Source organism: Rhinolophus sinicus, chromosome 3, assembly GCF_057876585.1.
Source record: "Rhinolophus sinicus isolate RSI-liver-muscle chromosome 3, RSI-T2T, whole genome shotgun sequence".
Classification (NCBI taxonomy): Eukaryota; Metazoa; Chordata; class Mammalia; order Chiroptera; family Rhinolophidae; genus Rhinolophus; species Rhinolophus sinicus.
The window spans coordinates 44,459,730-44,481,245 of NC_142503.1; the positions used below are offsets into that span (position 1 = coordinate 44,459,730).

Genomic DNA, 21,516 nt, shown 5'->3' on the forward strand with positions numbered 1-21,516 from the left:
AGGATTAAACACTCAATAAAATCTTGTTTTTTATTATCATTATCACCATCATCATCATGAGTCCACAGGGTTTCATCAAGTCCTAGGTTTATTCTGAAAAAGAAACCACATCCTATGTTCCATTGAACAATAAGAAGGACTCATAAACACCAGCAGGTTTGAGGCATCCTGTTACCACATGTAGGACAGGAGGGTGGCCAGCATGCCTTCCCACTGTGGCATGCAAAGGCAGATCTGTGGGCCTGATGTGGCCATTCACATATGAGCCTTCTTCCGGGAGTGTGTACAGGACACAGTGCAAAGCCAGCCAAGATGCATCATTCTCACTGACCACCACCCACTTCCGCTGATTCACATGGCACTGTGCTGCCACCCAAAGCCCTGGTAGTATACCTTCCATGACTTTTAGGAGTTCAATCTTTTTAAAAAAAAAAAATAAAATATGCCAAGTTCCTTTCAATCAAAGGCTATGACTGGACAATGAAGGAGGCTATGGGAAGTGACTATCTGGCTAGAGAAGAGAGTGTCCATTAAAAAAGTCATATAATTGACTACAGGAAAGGACACCAAGAGGGCCACAGAAAATAGAAATAGAGAAATTTTCATAGTAACGGAACAGAAAAACATAAGAAAGTGGGTAAAGAAGAAAACTTGGAGCTTCAGATGTCTGTGTAGCTATATCCATCTAGATAGATAGACAGACAGACAGACAGACAGACAGATAGATAGATAGATAGATATGATATATAGATATATACATATGGATATAGATATAGATATATCTTCTAAACCAGGAAAACAGAATAAAAAATTCAGATTTGCTGCTTAGATTTTTATTAAAATTTCTATTAAAATGGTACATTTATAATGGGTGTGTGTCTATATATATATATATATATATATATATATATATATATATATATACATATATATATATATATAGACACACACACATATAGTGCCAAAAAATTGTATACACATTTTAAGAAAAGAAAACTGTATTAAATTGTAATACTCAATATATGCCAATAATAAAAGATGAATACAAGTCATGTTTGACTTCTGCAATTACAAGAGGTGCTCGAAGTGATTACCATCAGCATCCACACACTTCTGATAACGATGAACTACTGCTTGAGCAACGTTGATCAAAGTGTCCACTTGTATACATTTTTGTGGCACCCCTGGTGTGTGTGTGTGTGTGTGTGTGTGTGTGTGTGTGTGTGTTTTAAATTACTAAACATGACCTTCTGGTCACACTGTCCCATCTAAAGGAGAACTTTACAGTCACAAAAGGGATCCCTCAGTGGGAAGAAAAAGGACCACAAGGGAGAGGTCGGTTCCCATATAGTCATATACTCAAGTAGTGGCCAAAGAACTACCTGAAATGTACACTGCAAAAGTCATTCCTGAGTTGGGAGAGAGGAAAACTGGATTCCCTCTAAGGTCCCTTGCATCTGAACTCAGGATAACACAATGGTTAAGGGGAATGAGTAGTGGAATCAGAGTGACTGGGTTCAAAATCCAGCCTGGAATTTATCGAGGGACACTATTTTACCTGACTAAATGTAATTTTCATCATTTGTAAACTAGTAGGCAAGTGGGGGCCAGTAATGACAATGGCACCCACCTGATCAAGATATCTTCTGTTTTCCCCTACAGATCCCTTGCACTCTCCACTAGCCTCCTTTCTGCCCCAGGAGACTGACCAGTATGAAATTCCTCAACAAACGCCTGCTCCCACATCCAGCAGGAGATTACAGGAAGGGAGCAGGGTGAAAGTAGGGTATTGCAGCCATTGGTTCACTCCTGTGGGATCCTATCTTACTGGCTGTGTCTTTCAACTAAAGGTCACTGCTGCTCTCCAGGAAGCCCTATCTATGTAACTCTTTCCTTCTGGATTCTGGAAATTGCTCCCTTCTCTCAACCCTTCAGGCCCAGAGATGATTACATCTCCTTTGTTACAACCCTGAGGATATGACACTATCTCTTATGGATCTCTACCCTTGGTCTCATTTTGTAAGTAGTCTATTTATGAAACCCTCTTCTAATTATCTTGAGTATCCACCTGTGCTTTGCTGGGACACTGACTCTACTTTAAGGGTTGTTGAGACTATTAAGTGAGACTGGCACTTAATAAATGATCATGACCATGACATTTGTATCCTCCTTTCTCTTGTCTCTCACTCCTCTTTCCACCCATGATAGCCAGTTCCTCTTCTGAGTCTTTAGCAGAGGAGTCAGCAAACATTTTCTGCAAAGGGCCAGAGCATCAATATTTTTATTTTGGGCTTCATGAGCTGTCACCACTGCTTAACTCTGTCCTTATACAATGAAAGCAGCCATAGACAACATGTAATGAATGTGCGTGGCTATTTTCCAATAAAGTTTTATTTATGAACAGTGACATATGAATTTCATATAATTTTCATGGGTCATTAAATATTATTCTTCTTTTGATTAGTTTTCAACCATTTGAAAGTATGAAAACCATTGTTAGTTCTCAAGTCACACAAAAACAGTCAACAGTCAGGGTTTGGCATATAGGCCACAGTTTGGCAACCCCTGTTTTAACAGTTCTAAAATTTAGCATTTCTGCTACACTGGAGAGCTTTGCTGCTCCAAATTATCATTCCATGCTTTTTTTCCCTATTTTCCTTTTTTTTTTTTTTTTTTTAATAAGACTCTATAAATTCATCCTTTGAAGCCAAAGCTTACTTGCTCTTTCCCGCCATCTTTGCCAATTGGTTTCCAAAACCCTGTCCCATAGCACATTTGAACCTTTCCCATCTATAGCACCTTCCAGGGACAATGTCCTTGAAGCTGTTTCCACACTAGAAACTCACTCCAGCGCTGTTTCATCCAGTAAAAGGTACATCCAGGACTAGCCCAGTGTTATTCACTCTATGGAAATAATACAAAGTCTGGTGTATTTGGGCAACATTGAGAAGATGAGGTTTGTCTTTGCAGGATTCCACCTAATTATGTCCACCATGGGCTGGTACACATCCAGGACATGTCCCAATGTATGATCATTTACCAAAGTGATGATCAGTCTGTCCTCCCTCCCCTTCTCCGAGGGCCAATCTGATCAGTCAGGACAAAAGTGCCAGTAGATGCTAAGGTGTTTAATCCACTCCAAAAAACATACAATGACATACAAGCAAAGACATTCTTGAATTTCAGTGAGTCTTTTCAAAATAATTCCTTACCTAAAGCAGTGGTTTTCAACCCTGGCTACACATTAGAATCACCTGGAAAGCATTTTAAAATGCTGACGTGAAGGACTCGCCCTACAATAATTGAAATTTTATCTGCAGCTTTAAAAAGCTTCCCAGGTAATTCTAGTGAAAGGTGAGGCTTGAGAATCATAGACTTGGAGGAATGGCCAAGGAAGAAATTTTCAGGCAGGTGAAAGAGGTCAGGACTTGCCTGGTCACTCATGAACCCTGTATTTTTCTTACTCTGCCATGCAAAGCCTCAGAAAAGAAGACAGTTTTGAGTATGGGATAGAAATGCAAGTTATTGTCCACCTAGTTTGCATTTTGCTTTTATAAATTACTTTTGTTGATTTATTCATTCATCCAACAACATTTATTAAGCTATTTTGTGCCAGGCACTCTGTTAAACACTGCAGATACAAAGACGAATACGATAGGTATGGTCTCTGCCCTCATGGAGTTTACGTTCTCATGGGTGGAAACGGTAGGGGGAATAGAACTAATTACACCAGTATTTTTTAATGACAATTATGGTAAGTTTTATGAAGTTCAGGGTGCATCTTCCAGGGAGGTCTCCCTCACTTGAGGGAGATCAGGGAAGGCTTCCTTGAGGAAGGGATACTCTGGCTGGGCTTTCAAGCATTAATAAGAACTAGTAGATAAAATGTGGGGATGACAGAGGGAACTACGTGTGCAAAGGCCCTACGGTGGGTGGGTAGGAACTTAGAGTATTTAAAGAACTGAAAGAAGGCGGTGTGGGTGAAATTCAGAGCAAGGGAAGCATGGTAGGGCACATGAGGACCCTGTCAGGCAGGGCCTTGGAGGCCTTATTAAACACTGTATGTTATTGCATTTGTACTTTATTAATATCTGCATTTTATAGACTGAGAGCACTAGGAACATGCTCAAGTTTCCATCACTGGAAAGAGGTGAGGCAAGTGCTCAAACCCACTTCTGTTTAACACCAAAACCCGTGTCCTTCCTGCTGCCTATCTGTCTCCTTCTGCAGTTCCTTCCACCTTCTGAGGGGAGATGACTCATTAGGAACAGAAACTATAAATCAAGTCTGTGTTTCTGTATAGAATCTCTCCATAGAGGAATGCAGTATCTGTGCTTATATATAGATAAGAAGAACAAAAGAGAAAGGAACAAAACTATTAACTTCAGGGAAACTGACCTTCACTCTTTGAAAAAAAGACTTGCCTGCACTCCTAGCCAGTCTTTTGCAGAATTCAAAAAGGCTCCTATTACTGGTCTATAACATAGTTTAATCAGATAAAGTCATTCATTGAATCATTTATCAGTATTTATTGAGCATTTATGTGCCAAATACTAGAGACATAGATGAAAATACATGATCTCAATACTAGTGGAGCCTACAGTCTTTTCTAGAAGAGAGTAGAGAAGCAATGCACTTAGCTAAATTCAAATCAGAAATTCCTAAAGGTTAATAGGAGATAGAAGAGAGTGGTAATATTTTACACTTAATATTTATTTCTAACAGGGTTATCTCTTTCTGCCCCGCTCTTTTACCCCAATGTTTTTCAAACATGACCACCCAAAAATACCAAGGTCAATAAAAATCGCTGGTATTTCATAGCTATGGGAGACCACCTTGTGAATAAAATTTAAGCAATGGGCAAGGACATTCTGGAGTATGATCAATGACGGAAAATTCTATAAATCAAAAATTTTTTTTCTGATCCAGTTCCAAAACCAGCAATGTACATGAGCTTGATCCAGTCCTCTTCCAGATGGTTTGAGGAAATCTGAGCTGAGTCCTAAACGTAATGGTTAGTATAAGAGATGAAATGAACAAATAAAAACTTCATTAAAATCCTAAAATAAAACTGAAAAATCTACAGCAGATGGTATGGATCATAGATAGTTAAATATCTGAAAAAGGCAGTAATGATTTCTTTTTTTTTTTTAATATATCAGCAACAGGGATTTGGGAGAGAGATGAGAAGATTGAATTATAGGAAATACTGTATTGATTTTTGAAAATGGAAGTCAGATTGATTCTGGCCAGTACCTCAGGTAAACTTCTTCGATCTCGATTAAAATGTTCAGTTTGTGTCTAACAATCAAGGAGGCACCTCAGCACACTTTCCTGAGACCCAGGGGGAGGCTGTGGGGAAAGAAGAAGGGTCCATCTTCCCATTCTTCTCCAGGAATCCTTAGGAAGCAGTCAACAATGTGCTCAGAGCAGTCCCACGCATGACCCTGGAGGACCAGCACACCCGCCCCAGTGAAATTTCTGACTGACTCCAGGCTCAAACACACAGTCAGGAGAGGTGGCTGAGCTGGGAGGTCCTTCTAAGTTTTGCATCAAAGGTACACTGAAGGTGTGTGTGTCTCTGTATGTGTATGTGCACGCATGCATATACACATGTACGTATAAATCACCAATTATCCTCCTTCCTTCCTTAAGAGTGAGTTCTTAATCCCGTGGAACTTAACAAAACAGAACAAGAAACTCAGGCCTTCACAGCACGTCAAAGGCCTCTCCCAATACACTCCCCAAGCCAAGGTCCAGAAGAACACCTTCGTGGCCTTCTTTGAAGACCACTGAGTTGGAGTGAGCCTAAGAAGAACTTTCTCTTTCTTCCTTTCAAGAACATCTCACATTCCTGGTTAGTCACCTGTCCCTTGAGTAAAGTGTTAAAGTGGCAACAGACTATAAGAACTTTGTTTTCAAGGATAACAAACCTTTATCATACAATACCAGCCCTACAACCATCAACTTTTCTCTCGCTAGTATCTATTTGCTCCAATGTTCTTGTTTTCCTACATTATGACAGACTCTTAATTTGATCAGCCATTTGTCCCAATTCCCTAGATTTAAGTCTATGTAGCTATCTATCATATCCATTGTGATGCATGTACTTGGTAGGTTGTCAGGTACCTCTGATGTGTACATTTGTATTCTAGATTCACTGCTCAAAGTATAGCTCCTGGATTAACAATATCAGCAGGACCCCAAGGCCTTACCTCGGACCCGCTGAGTCAAAATGTGCTTTTAACATTATCTCCAGGTAATTCCTATACACATTAAAGATTAAAAGTCACTAAGACGTAGAGAGTCCTCTGTCTAAACTGTTAGGCACTCATCACACAATGTTTATCCTCCCTGCCCTGAATACAAGTTAGAAGTAAACCATTAAAAGTTAACTATGTCACCAGGATGGGATTTTATAGAGAGAGAGAGAGAAAAAAAATAGAGAAGAATTGGTTGTTGTTACTATTAATATCTTGACTCCAGAATTTATGTCCTTTATATGAAGTACTTGGAGACTCAATGACACTATGTATTTAAATGATGTAAGTGCCAGAGAAGTTTAAAGAAAGGAGAACTTGATGTGGTATTTCCAGGTGGGAGGAAATACCACATGGAGAAAGTAGGACTTGAATTAAGGAGAAATGGATAAGATGTTGCTAAAATATGACTACTAGGGAAATCTTCCAAATCCAAAACGGATGGATTGAGTTGTCAGTCATTTACCAACCATGGGAACTTTAATAAATCACTTATTTTCTCTGAGCAGTGATAAAACCAGGAGGGTGATGCAGCACAGTGGAAACCAGATTTGGTGTCAGATGGACCGGGCTCCAATTCTATTCAGACTATGTTACCTTGGAGCAGTTAACCTTACCTGGTTTATATTTCCCAATTAGACTTTGCTGAGCCTCACTTATCCTACCTAAAAATGAGAGTAATACCTAAGAATTGAATTACATAATATATCTGAGAATTAAAGGCGAGTATACAAAGTACCCAGGTTAATGTCACATTATACGTGGTCAACCAGTATTACTTAACCACTTCTCCTCCCTCCCTCCTGGCAAAGAATTGGGCCAAGACAAATATGAACTAAACCTGGATCTGAGTTGGCAAGGACAATCCAGATTAGGAAAGTCATGAATAGTTCAAGCTTGATGTGGCGGGAAGCAAAGACCATTGTGCAAAGTAGTATTTTAGAAAGATCAGCCCAGCAGAGTGTCCACAGTGGACTAGAGAGGCGGGTGATCGTTAGTGGAGAATTGCCAAGCTCACTGAAATGCAAAAGGGACTTTGCACCCGCTTTCGCAGCACATCTGACCACATCTGTGTTGGTCATCTGTCTCTGCTCTCAGATCTGCTTCTGAACTTCCCCGGCTCTAACCTGTATATTTGGGGACTGGAATTGTTGCCAACTGGTTTCCATGTAGGATCAACCAGTGGAAGGCTAGAAGGCTTGAAAGTGAGAGGAGGAAGGAAGCGGAGATGTTTATCCTCCCTGCCCTGTCTAGGGTGGCATCTTAGACAGTGCTATTTCTCCTGGGAGCCTCCGGCTCCATCAGGCACCCTTGTCCTCTGTGCTCTAGCAGGCAGCCTCTGCAGAGCTCCCAGCTCTGCCAGCAGCCCCAGCTCTGGGCTCTGGTAATACCTCCTCCTTCTGTGGTCCATCCAGCTTCAGGGCAGGAGCAGCTTCCAGCCATTGCCAACCTCTGGATTGCTGTACCCTCTCCTCTTTGGCTTCTCAACTTTACCATCACCTGGGTAACAATACCAGTTTCCTGTACTATATTTCCTCTATCAAAAACCAAAAGTGGTTTATATTTCCCAATTAGACCTTAACTGACATAGCATCTAAATCAAATCTCAGATTACTTTTGTATGATTATGTGAGTTTTGGAAAATATAAAAATAAAAGCTACATAGTGATTGATCTACCAGTGAAGAGTTGGAGAGAAATTGGGGTCAGGATTCTCCAAACCAAAAATATCACAGATCCATTAATGCAGGATAATTATTAATCTGTGAATGTAGTAGTATCTATTAGAATGTCACATTTAATTTAGCATTTGCATGGGTGATCTGGAAAGGTGAATAACAAATGCAGAAATCAATTCCACAGATATAATTGGGAGATTTTGCAAATACCCAAAAGGATGGTGAAATGGTCCAAAAAAACACTGGCAGTTGCAGAAATATGGGAAGGATATAGTGGTGAAACTCATAAAAATGCATAGCTAGATCAAAATAGCAAAATGAAATACAGCCTGGAAAACATACATTTGTATAGGTAAGAGACAATAATCAAAAACAGAGATATTCCACGGGTAAGAAAGAAAATAAGAAATGAATAAAAGTAAAGAAGACCGAGAAGTGACAGTGCAAACTTGGTTGTAATTTTGCAATACGATGGAGGAAAAGAGACTAGTTATTTTAAGCTTGAACAATAGACACCGGATGGTATTTTTTAAGCACCCCCTCAAAAAAAATTATGTTCTCTCTCTCCCCAACTTCCAATCACTTCACTCAATTCATAAAGTATTGATTAGGCCATACTTGCTATGACTTACCTCAATAACAAAAATGAGAAAAATATTAAGAATTGCAAGAACTCTGGGAAATAAAATCTGAAAAATAATGAGCTGGAGGATATGAATAATAAAGGAAGTTATAAGAGCCAGATTGGCTGAACAATCATATTTCTAGCACAGACCCATAGAAATCAGGCATATTGTGTAGGACAAACAAATTCCAATTAGAGAATACATTTCAATGGTGACCTAATTATCTAAAGTCCAAGTCTCATTTTTATGGGATGAATCCAGTCAAGTAAAATAAATTCTTGGAGACAAAACTACTTTTTCTAATAAGGAAATTTTCTTCCTCTTTCTCTATGAAGTCCCATATGTTCAGAAAAGAAAAGCCCAGTATGTTATTTTACTTTGTTCAGTTTGAACCTTAAATACCACTTCTATAAGGATAATATTGACTATAAGGGGCCCAGACAGTGTGTTTCTATGTGGTCAAGAAGGGTTTTCTTTCAGGGAAACAGAAGTTCAAAATAAGGACAAGAACTCGCGACTCTGAAAGGATACAGCCAGCACCATGTAGCAGCCACCAGTAAAAATCACTTGCTCCCAAGTAAATTATTAGGTGAAAAAAGAGTGAAGGATTAAAGCAAAACACTCACAGCTCCCTGTTAAGCTGGGCTGTTATAATCTAAGTATTCACAAGAAACCATTTTAGAATTTAGAAGGGGGTGGGAGAGAAGCAACCACAGTCAACTGTAATATAGTAAGGGTCTGTCACATGATCCAATTACAGAAATGCAAGCAACCCAGGAATTATGTGGTCTATTCAAGCCTGCAGGGAGTATGAACAAAGAATATAATTATACATCAAGACTGTTGATTAAACAATTACTATTTAAAGCAGATATAGATTTAAAATTAATTTGCTTCTGCATTCCGAGGATTTGGGGACTGAGATAAACAGTGTTTGAAGTTTAATTATCCATGTGTAAGATGAAGGGGCTCATTTCAATTTGGTTAGCACTGCAGAGCGTTTTGGGTGGTGTAAAAGGAAGAATCCGACTTGGCTGCAAGTGCCGGCACCGCCGAAACGTATGATTAAAGTGAGCAAGGAGGCTCGCTCAGCCTAATCCCCACAGAGTGTGGTAATATCACAGGAGAGATTGTGCAATTGCAAATTAATATTTAAATGAACATTAGTTTGAAGTTTACCTGGAGGGGCAAACACACTATCTCTAAAAGAATGCCAGCCAAAGAGTTCCAGACTCCACAACCATGAGATCTGGGGAGTGGAGACCTTCACGCATGTTTGAGCAAATAGGACATCTACCTGCCAGCTACTCTGAATGGAGTGATTCTTATCGGAGGCCACGTGTGCAGTGTCCCAGGGCAGAATTGCAGGGTTGAGGGGTGGGCAGGGTGAAAGGGTGAACTAGAGTTAGAGTACAAGACAATAAACAGAGACTAGAAAATTCAAGTTAAAGAATGACTGTTGAGATGCACAGAATTGTGTCTGCATTCACACAGCGACATCAAAATGCATGGGAACAAAATTTCCAGGCATCAGACCCAACTCACCACCCTGAGGGAGATGTGCTCAGTGACCCGTTTGGGCTCAAAGGCCAACACAGGAGGGTGCTGCATCGTGTGGTGAAGAGAATGGGCTTTAGAATGGGACATGCTTGAGTTTAAAGGCCAGCTCTATCCTTTTCCAATTTTGTGACCTTCAGAAGCGTTTGGCTCCCCGAGTCCCTTCCCTTTCATCAGTGAAATGACTTTCATTCTTTCCTCGTTGGGTGACTATAAATATTAAATATGGTAATGAGGGCAAACCTCAGAGTGTCTTCTCCCTACTTAAAATCCCCACGGACTCCCTTTTTAGGTAAAGATGAGTCTCCTTAACTTGGCCTGCAGGGCCTGGCAATGAAGTGACCCCGCCCACCCCACCAGCCTTCTCTTGCTTTCCCACCCCCACCCCCCTCAACAGTCTCTGCACTCCAGCCATGCTGGCCTTTTTTCAGTCCTCTATTCTCTCTTCTGCCTCTAGGCCTACCCATTTGCTTCTCCTCTGCCTTGGAACACTCTCCTTTCCACTCTTCAAGCAGTTAACATCTATTTATTCTGCAGATTTTACCTCATGTTATCTTGGGTGGCTGTTAGAAGCTCAGGCTCTAAAGACAACCCATCAGGTTCAAAATCCAAACTCCACCACTCACTATTTGTGTGACTTTTGCCACCTAAGAGTCAGCTTCCTTCCTGCAAAACAGACATGAATACTAGTACCTACATCAAACAGTTGTTGTAAGATCACACGACAGTACATGTGACAGTCCCAGAACAAAGCCTTGTATGTGGGGAGCACCAGAAAATGGCTCTTGTCAGTCTCCAAAGGCCTCCCTTTAATATTACTTGTCACGGTTGCAACTGTATGTTTGTGTGATTATTTCAATATGCCCAACGCTCCACTAGAATGGAAGCCCCATGAGGGCAGGAGTTTGCCAAGGTTTAGTCCATATGATAGATTCAGTTCCTAGAAGAATAGATACTCAAATATTTGCTGAGAAATAAATGAATGAAAACGCTAAGCATAGTGCCTGGCACATAGTTGGCCTCAATAAATACTAGCTTTTAAATCACCTACAGATAATGCCAATCAATAAACAAAAAAGTTAATATTCACATTACCCAGTGGTTCTCAACATGTTGCCCCCCAGGGACCTTTGCCTATGTCTGGACAGGGCAGGGAGGGGAGCGAGAGGGCTGCTACTGGCATCTAGTGGATAGAGGCCAGGGAGGCTGCGAAACACCCAACGCCCAGGGCAGGGAGGCTGTGCATTTCCACAACACAGAATTATCCAGCACAAAATATCAATAGTACTGAGGTTGAGAAACCCTGAATTTTGCCTTCTGCTGTTTTTCCCTAATTGCTTAATTCACCAGTTAAATTACACCAGGCAAGTCCGGCTTAAGGTAATCACTCTTGCCTTTTATCCTGTCCACTCCTGTGGCTACAAGTCTATTCTTGCCTCTTCTTCTATCCCCAAACTCTGTTAGCCTAGCTGGATAGTCTCATTCCTCCTCATCCCTGTGCCAGGTGTGAGATGGAAATGTGGAAATGTGGGTGAGACTGAGGAAAAGCACACACTCCACGACATCTCCCATTTTGATCACTCTTCTGCATCATACACGTATTCCTGTTTTCAGTAGCGCTATCAACAGAAGCCAAATGGTAAGCACCACTACTTGACTTTCAGGACAGAGCTCTGTTTCAAATATGCTTCAGAAAATTTCATGTAGCCCCTCCACAAAAGGGGGAGGGGGAACTGGCAGGTACAACCTCTCCTGTCTAATACAGAGGTTGCTCTAAGATGCAAGAGAATTTGCTCCAGCATTAAATGCTGTGCTCAAAAATTATCAAATGTAATGTAGATGAATTATAGGATCTGAAAAAAAAAAAAAAACCACAGGATAATGAAACAAAATTGTCCTGAAGTGGCACCCAAATGATGTCAAATGCACAAGTATATACAAATGCTGGAGGTTAATATAAATTTTAAACCTTAATACTTAATCAATTGCATACAATGACATTTTCACAATGGTTAAAACTATGTCAAATAGAAATTACAAATGTTGGTGAGGATGTGGAGAAATTGGAACCCTCCTACATTGTTGGTTGGAAGGTACAATGGTGCAGCCACTGTGGAAAACAGTGTGGCAGTTCCTCAAAAAGTTAAACATAAAATCACCTTATATACCCAGAAATTCCACTCCTGGATATATACCCAAAGGAATTGTAAACAGATAAACAAGAACATGTACAAACATATTCACAGTAGCACTATTCTCAAGAGTCACAATGTTTGAAACAGGCCAAATGGTCATCAGACAAATGTATAAACAAACTGTGCTATATTCATACAATGGAATATTATTCAGCCATAAAAAGTATTGATACATGCTACATCATGGATGACCCTCAAAAAAAAAAAAAAAGGATGTTATTAAAGGAAACTCACATATGATTTCATTCATATAAAATATCCAGAATAGATAAATCCACAGAGATAGGACACAGATTAGTGGTCACCAGGGGTTGGGGGAAGCAGAGAAATGCAAAAAAACTTTAATGGATAAGAGTTTTTACCCATTAATACAGATTACAATCTCATTTAAATTAAGATGGAAATGTTTTGGAACTAAATAGGTGTGGCAGTTGCATAACACTGTGAATGTATTAAATGCCACTGGATTATTCACTTTAAAATGGTTGATTTTATGTTATTTAAATATCACTTAACAAGTTTTTTAAAGTATGCCAAAATTGCACAAAATTGACAAACACGAAAAGAGACAATACCTCAAAATGGAAACAGATGTAGTAGCCTCAGGTATTGTAAGTGACCTATTTTTGCAATCTTAATATAACTATTTTTTAAGTAATACATACTGGTTATAAAAACTTTGAAATATATATAAAAGCACTAAACAGAACATAGAAGGCACTATCAATGATATTTCTAGTTTTTCAAATTATTCTTTAATATCAATATTAAATTACCTTTGCAATAAAAAAGAAAACAAGACCCTGTGCATTAAGTAAGATAATCCCACACAATTGAACATTTATTTCTGCCAAAGCTTGTTTCTCTCTATGGGCAGAGGCTGGGGGACCAAGAGTTGCCAGGTAAGCAGTTAAGTCTGTGATTTTTTTTGGCTATGGCCTCTCTTCTATCCTCCCATCTATCCCCGACCAGTGTGTCTGGCTCTTCTCAGACTGGCAAATCTGGTCTCCATGGGACAGAGTTTGAGAGGGCCTCCTTCTCCGTGCCTGAGCCATTGACCTTCCATGAAACAGACTGGAATTGCTATTTCTCCCACCCGCACAGTCTCTTTCCTGCCCACAGCAAGAGGTCTCCATAAATCACTACACTATTACATTCGGGGAATAGAGAAATGGCAGCTTAGGACCCTTGACTTCATGAAATAGATCATTATCTCCAAAATATTTGCATTTGATGGTGAACTATATGTCTCACCTGCCAACCTTCGAAACCTTTTTGAGTATGAACAAAATGAACAAAATAAAAAAGCAACTGAGAAGAGCAGAAATCCCGTGTCAGCATCTGCTTCCTGGGATCACCCCTGGGTGTAGCTGCCAAAAAACAGACACTGAGCTTTGAGATTTGTGGCCAGTAGTGTTGGGATGGGGGAGAGCGGGGAGGGCCCTCTTAGGAACAAGATCTGTGAGCAGCCAAGAGCAGCAGGATTGGGCTGAGAAGAACTTGTTTGGTGACAAAGAGGCAACAGAGAACTAGCCAACCCCACAGCGATGGCCCTTCAGAATGGTCCCAGATTGGGGCCAGGGCCTGAACCTTTGTACCCCCAAATTGGCCAGTCACTGGATGTGGGCTGCCTCCTCTGGGAGGGCTCAAAACCTTGGAGGAGGTGGCTGTCATCTTCACTTGCTTACTGATTCACCAAGGGCGACACAGCTGGTGGCCAACAGAAGGTGAAGAAGCAAGCACCTAGGTCCTGGGGGGCAGAAGTGGCTCATCACCCCCAGCAACCAGCTGAGCAGCTGGAAAGGGAGCTGCACTCACACTGGCTACAAAATCTATGAACTAGCTTGGCTCAGTGCTGAATAGATATGTCACCAGTAAACCGTCAACTATCAAGGACTCACGTGGTAACCAGCACTGGGGTGCTACTGTCTCTAAGAAAAGACTCAGGAACACCATCCTGATTCACAGATCCAGAGGTTTGGGATTTGAATATTCACTCTTACCTTAATCTATCGATGGCTTCTCTCTCAATCCAAATTTATCATCAGAACTTCAGTGTCAGTATCCCACCTCTTCTTTCAGTAGTTGCTCCTGTTCTTACAGCAAGACTGCCCTCAATGAGTCACCTCTTCCTGATTAAAAAGACCAGATTTAAAGATGTGTAAGTATCCTAAAGATATTTGTTTCCTAAAGAAACTGATAGGACCAAAAGGGACCCCCCCCCAAAAAATGGTAAAGGAAATAAAAATAGATAACTGTCAGAATGTTGAGAAGAAAGGCTCGTGGATTTTCCATTCCTCCCTGGCATGGCAGGTCTATCCCATGGCTAATGGAAGGTATTGATGCTTCTCCATTTCCCCAGGGAACTTAGTAATAATGGTTTCCCCCAAAACAGCTGCTTAAGGAAACATGACCACAGCAGTTAGATAGAAGAAGCCCAGCCAGCTGGCCTTGCCGCTGCTTCTTGATGTGCACGATATGCAGACCCACAGAATCCACAGCAGGATCCCACAGAATAACACAACCAAGAGAAGGAAAGGGGAGAAAATATTTAGTCAAATGCTCATTGTTCTCTCGTTCTGTCTTGCCATGACATGCAAGCATGAAGTGAATTATGTTCATCTTACACCAAGCAAAACACTTCAGGCTTCTTTACATTGTGTGGTTTATTTCTCAACCCAAAGCCTGCTCTCGTCAAGACTTTAGAGCCCAATTGCCTAGAACGGAGTCTGGTTTTACTCTGGGTTATATACAGCTGGCTATGGCCTCCAAGTAAGGACTCTATAGAAGTGGAATTTCAGGTCTTCAAAAAGGTACATTTCCATATGAGCCAAAGTAGCCACCAGATGTGAGACACTCATACCCCAAGTTCTGAGAAAATGGAAACGTCAAGATGCTCTCATGAACGATTTGGTATCATTGAATTTCTCCTGGGACACTGTGTCCTGCCTGTAAATATTACCAAATCCAATTCTAGGTGGCTTCTGGAAAAAGGCAAGTAGTCAGAATTTATTCAGGCCAACATCTGGAAGCATACATGTTCCACAGTTACCTCTACGAAAGAGAGAAGTCACCCACCCACACTTTCCTCTACCAGCCTAAAACCTTCACAGCACAATATGTCTCTAAGATACATTAAGAGAGCACCACAAAATTGGACACTGGCTGGCAGCCGTCATCTCCCAAACTTGCCAGACAGGGGTATTTTTTTAGGGCATTAAGCATCTAATGGCCATAAATACTTCATTTAGTGCTTTTTTCCTAATGCATTGCAAGAAGTTCACTCTTCAACCCTGGATTATGCCAAGAATCCCATTTCAACCTCTCATCTAACATCTGGAGAAATTTCATCAAAATCTTTTATTAAGCTTTTCCCCAAATGCTCAGTGCTTACAGAGTATTTTGCAATAATTTAGTAGCCTTCTCGCAAGTCACCACCTAGAGAAAGGAGAGTGCCCTCTTACTATCAATGCTTACATTGCAGAGACAGACCCTGGAGACACATGGGAGGTTCACAGCTAGTCGCCAAGATCTTTTTGGAGTAAGAAATGAAGCGCAACTCTAGACTTTCAGACCTCTACCCCAGGGCCTGTCCCACAGACACGGAAGAGATAGCTGACTCCGCTGAGAAGGGGACCAGTGACTGAGGTGTCTTCCCTTTTGGCTGGTGGCAGTTCTTGAGTTTCCTATGTCTGTATACTTTCTTATCCAGAAAAAGGTCTATACTTAAGTGTTCGAAGGTTTTGCTTATCAGCAAGAAGTGCCATATTAGTTACCTAACATGTTGGTAAATTTTCATGTCATGTGGACAACCTGGTATCACCTACAAAGAGAACAAGTCCTGAAACAACAAGACCTAGGACAGGTACATTTGGATAATTAGGCTCAAAAGGAAGAGTAGAATGATCCACAGTAGGGGGTGATCTAGGACCCAAAAATGTGGAATAGTAAAGGGGGTAGCGATGGGAGTGGGAGCAAGGGGATGAAGGTACCAGACCCTTGGCTGGTTTGAAATGAAGCAGGAAGAAGAGAAGAAATAAAAACCAGGTGTGGCTAAACTGACAAATTTGCCTGGGACCAGCACTGCCTTTGCTAGTACACAAGGAGGAGACACCAGCAGAAGGGTGATGTGACTGGTTGGCAGGTAATGTTTTTGACACCCTGCCCTCATTGGCATGACTATTAAGGGAACATAAGCTCTCAAAGAGCTGTGGGATTGGGTTGAGTATTGGGAGCAGAGCGGGAGGAAAGATGGGAGAAAGTGTCAGAAGTTCTCCAGGTTGGGAGGAGTGAAGCAGGTCAGAGGCCCTGGAATTTTCCACTGGGTATCCAATCCTGGATCCATCTCCTGGAGGGCATGCCAGCACAGTATACACAGCAGCCAAGCATCTATGAAGGCCTCTCTGAGCCCATCTGGGATCTCTGGTCTCAGAGGGAAAGAGGGCACGCGAGGAAGAGCTGGCAATATCAGATGGCCCTATCCTGATCCTGGTGTGAGAAATACGTTTATCAGCTTCATAACACTCTTCCCATTTCTTATCCTCTCTCCCCACATCTCGTCCTGCTCCCTCTAGGACTGCCAGGGCCAAATTGTTAAGACGTATGGTTCACTTCTTTGACAAAATATAATAATTGAGTGGTACATTGATAAATCTTACTGAAAAACAAAAAAATTAAATATTCAAAGTGGGCTATAGGTTCCTTTCTACATACATTCTACATTTTAGCTTCACAGCTTTTCATGGTCTTATCCTCACTTCCTGGAACTCTCAAATCTTCATGCGGATCTCTGGCTGCTTTAGCTTCTATCACAATCCACCCCAAAGGGACAAGGCCAAATGTTCCCGACCTTTTCTGACACCCTCTCCTGACAATCTTTCCTACGTTAAAACTTACTGTCCTGTGTTCCATTCCCGGAGGACTTTCCTCAGTGCTGTTGATTCTGATAAACTAACCCATTCCAAGAGGAAACCATTGCCTTCTTGTTTGTTGAGAGAATCCAATGAGAGAAATCAATATATATGGAAAAGCATTAATATTATCTTTATCAGCACATTAGTCCTCAAAGGTAACAAACTGACATTTGAGTAGAGACTGTGAGAACTGTCATCTAAGCAAGTGGTTCTGTTCAGGGGAATTTCGGGCATCAGGGCAGGTTGGTATGGGAGAGGGGAAGTGAGGGAGAGCCTGCAGCTGCTGACTCTCCTCCACTCACATTTTATAAGCCACCTGCCCACTCCTCCTGTGCTTGCTGCCCACTCTATGGCCAGTCCATATTTTGCATCATTCAACTGAATCTGGAAACAACTTAGCTTGATCTGTAGTTAATAAAATACTGATGAGGGGCACAAGAGCAATAATGTACAGTTAGCTCCCAGTTATAGGAACCAGCATGCCTTCGGGCCAAATATCTTAAAATCTTCTGCAGTTAGCAATGAACCATTATTTAGGGACTCAGTCCCCTAGACAGGGGCAGAACTGCTTTCGTTTGGAAGAATTGGCTCTGTCACTTTCCATCCCTGTGATATGGGACAAGTTGTTCAGCTTCTCTGAGTCTCAGGTGCTTTTTCTACAAAATGGGATAAATACATCTATTTCACCAGGTTGTAAAGGATTCACCAGGTTGTAATTAAATACTTACATAATCTACGCAAACCACATAACTTGAGGCTTGTTATTAGTAAACATGTGAACATAGCAGCCTTTCCCAGACATTTGGGGAATGGAAATATTCAGTCTTCACAAGGTACTCAAAGATGACTGTGTGATCTGCATATTAGTCAAGAGACTTGGAAACCACTGCCTTTGAGAATTTCACGTTGCCCTTTGCGATAGCTGGCAAAGCCGTGAAGTGTCTCAACACCTCCGGGACAGGAATTTCTGCTCTAGAGATAGACATTACCTGTCTCAGGCAGCTCCAGAAACAGAACAGAGGGCCTGGCCACCCCTGCGAGAGGACTTCTCCCTCCTACCAAGCCAAGGGCATACCGATTACCTGTCCTTTTCCTGACCTCACCCTTTTCCACCCACCCACTTCCCTATCCCCTCCTGGCTGTGCGAGCCTGTAAGAGCCTGCCTAATCTCAACTCGGGGAGTGCTCTTTGCTGTTAAAACACCTTGCCCAGCTTAATCAGTAACCAGCAGCCCTCCACTGCCCGTTCGTCGCCTGCCCTGACATGAGTTCCTTTGCCTGCCAACCGGCAGATGTGACTTTTTTAGGAAGATTCAATTCCCAGCTTGTGCCCTTCTTCCAATGACAGCATCCCTCTCTGAAGGTTACCTGTCACCAGCATTCTTGCTCATGAATGCAAAGTAAAGTGGGTACTTGCTCTGACCTTGGAAAAGCACATCGTTCTGTATATGAGTTCTAAAAAAGAGCATTTGACATTTGCCATCTTATTTGTGTCAGGACTAAGAAAAGGGAGCCCCACCTGGCAGGTTACCCTCTTAGGTTCACAGATGTGGCTTGTGAATGGCACTTGTCAACTAGACCTAGTGATGCTCTTCAGCAGGCGTGATGTGGAGAAAGTGTTAATGAAATCCTGCCTAACTGCAGAAACACATTTGAATAGAATCAAAGGCATATGTGGGATTTTTTTTTTCTCTACTGTCTCCTCTGCATATATTAACCTTTTGCCAGCTTAAAAAAAAAAAAAAAAAGGCACAAAACTAGGATGATTCACTCATTCAATCATTCTTCAAACATTTATTGAGCACCCATTATGTACCAGACCTGAACCTAGCACTAGAATACAAAAATAAATGAGGCATAGATTATTTTAGGCAAATAATCTATTATTCAACATTTTTATGCTGAGAATCCAAATTCTCAGTTTGTTAAAAAACAAAGCAAAAAGACTACATGCATTTCTGGACCTGTGCGTCATTTGGAAACAGGCAAAGGGAAAGGCAGATAGAGCAAATAGAAAGTTAGCTAGGCATGGGCTAGCTATAGACTTGGGAACATGTTGCAAAGGAGGAAAGCAAGTTGGGTTATGGAAAGAACACATACAAGTGACCAGAATGGCTGGGATGATCTTGGGCAGTCTTTTAGAAGGAGAGTGCCCAGACTTGCCATCGTTTGTGAAATAATCCATCACGCAATGGCCAAGTTGGGCTGGCCCTCCTCGTCCAGACTCTACCCCATGCCTGACACCACTGATAGTGAAATCCGGTTGAGCCCTGCTCTGCTGATAACGGTGCGAGGCACCATTTAGCAGAAGCTTCCTGATGCAGAGCTTTTAGAGAATTCAAGGACTCGCTCTGTCATCATCATCAGAAGTACATGTTTCCATTGCTGAGTCAGAAGAACTAAATTGGAGCTGGACCGGGAACAAATGATGAGTCAAATGAAAGACTGCAGAGCACCTCCCTTCCCCCCCCCCCCCCCCCCCCCGCTGTTAAGATTGCTGGGACATGGTGTGGAGTACCCCAGCTGGGGCCCGTTCATTCATGCAAGAAATGGTTATGGACCACTTTTCATGCTTCAAGAACCGTCCTAGGTGCTGGGGACAGAGCAGTGAAGCAGACAGACAAAGCCCCATTCTCATGAAGCTTCCATTGTGGTGGAGTGAGACAATATGAACAGAATAATTTAAATTATGATAACAGGGAAGGAGAAAGAAAAAAAATTAGCTAAAGTATAATGTATGGAAGGCACTTATACTGGTCCAGACTTTATAGCAGTCACCAGAATCCACTCTAACTAGTTTAAGCAGAAAGGGATTCTATACAGGGAATTCAGTGATTATAAAATTGTTAAAAGGGGCTAGAGGAGCACACTCTAGGCTGACCTTTCAAGAACAATCCCCAGCCTGTGTACAATCATTAAAAGAAGCTGTTGTATTAGGAGGGTGCAACACTCCTGCTGACTGAAGAACATTCTAGCTCCCACTACAATTAAAACAGCTGTTGCTGCTGTTGCAGAGCCACTGACAGAGGAAGCTGCCTTTTGCTGCTACACATTGTAGCCACAGATACAACTTCTTGCTCCAGAATCACCCCACTTCCACCATAATCCATGCCAGCAAAATGATGCTCAGTCCCCTCCAAATGGAGACCCTGCAAATCACAAAATGGAGGCCCTGACCTGAGTTGATGGAAATGAAATAACTTGTAGGATAAGCTCCAAGAGAGTCATGGAAATGTGAATTTTAGTTTTGCATTCTCAGCATAGGAAAAGATAATTTGAATGGATGTTAAACTACCCGATTGCTAGTAACTACCACACCACTTTGGAAGGAAAATAAGGGAATGCCCCTGGGGGAGGTGACATTTAAGCTAAGACTGTGAATAACTAAGGAAAAGCTTTCTAGGCATACAAAACACAAGAGTAACAACTTCAGGCATAGTGATGAAGGCAACAGAGAGCTTGGAAAAGTTAGCAGAAGCTACATCAAACAGGGTTTAGGAGATCATTTAGGAGTTAGGAGTTGATTTTATTCAGAGTACTGGGAAACCACAAAGAGTTTTATGAAGAAGATTGGCATACTCTGATTTGTATTTTTTAAAAGTAACTTCTGGCCTTATGGTGGAGAATGGATGATAGATGAACAAGGATTGAGCCAAGAAGATAGAAAATTCTTGAAGATTAGAGATGATGGTGACTTGGGCTAGGATGTTGACTGCAGAGACGAAGCTGATACAGCCTACGTGTATTTTGTAGGGAGAACCACAGGATTTCAGAATGAATTAGATGTGAAGAATAACAAAAATGGAAGCATTAAGGATTGCTCCAATGTTTCTAATATAAACAAAGGGTAAATGATATCCCATTTCCTGGGTTCAAGAGCAATAGGGAGAACATGCCTACAACCCACCAAAACAACGCATCTAGTCATTGATGTTTAAACAAACCAAAAAAAAAATAAGTCATGTACACAGGTTGGAAATAGACCTGAAATCAGAAAGCATCTTTACTCTCCCAACTAGCCACTAATTTAATTCTTCAGCATGCAGGTATTCAGAGTATTAATAAGGTTCTTACATACACTCTGTGTATGAAACAGTTTGACACAGGTGGTATCCATACTTTGACTTGGACAAAGGTTTACATGGTAAAAGACATGTGGGGCTGTATAGAATAATTTTGGGAGTTGGTGTCTAATCTCTATGAGAAACAAAAGTCATAAAATATAGAGTCATTTGAAGTTGAAAGACTAAGGTCTGAAAAGTTATAGAATTTAGGACTGTGGAAAGTC

At 41.4% G+C, this 21,516-nt stretch overlaps 1 long non-coding RNA gene across 2 annotated transcripts in view; it reads right to left on the bottom strand.

The window, feature by feature from the left end:
• Positions 1-21,516, bottom strand: part of LOC141570698 (uncharacterized) — a 444,094-nt gene that overhangs the window by 290,188 nt on the left and 132,390 nt on the right. For both annotated transcript variants that reach the window (XR_012495109.2, XR_012495106.2), the window contains one exon: positions 14,320-14,448. This is a non-coding gene — a long non-coding RNA (uncharacterized LOC141570698). The remainder of the gene's footprint in view (positions 1-14,319; positions 14,449-21,516) is intronic.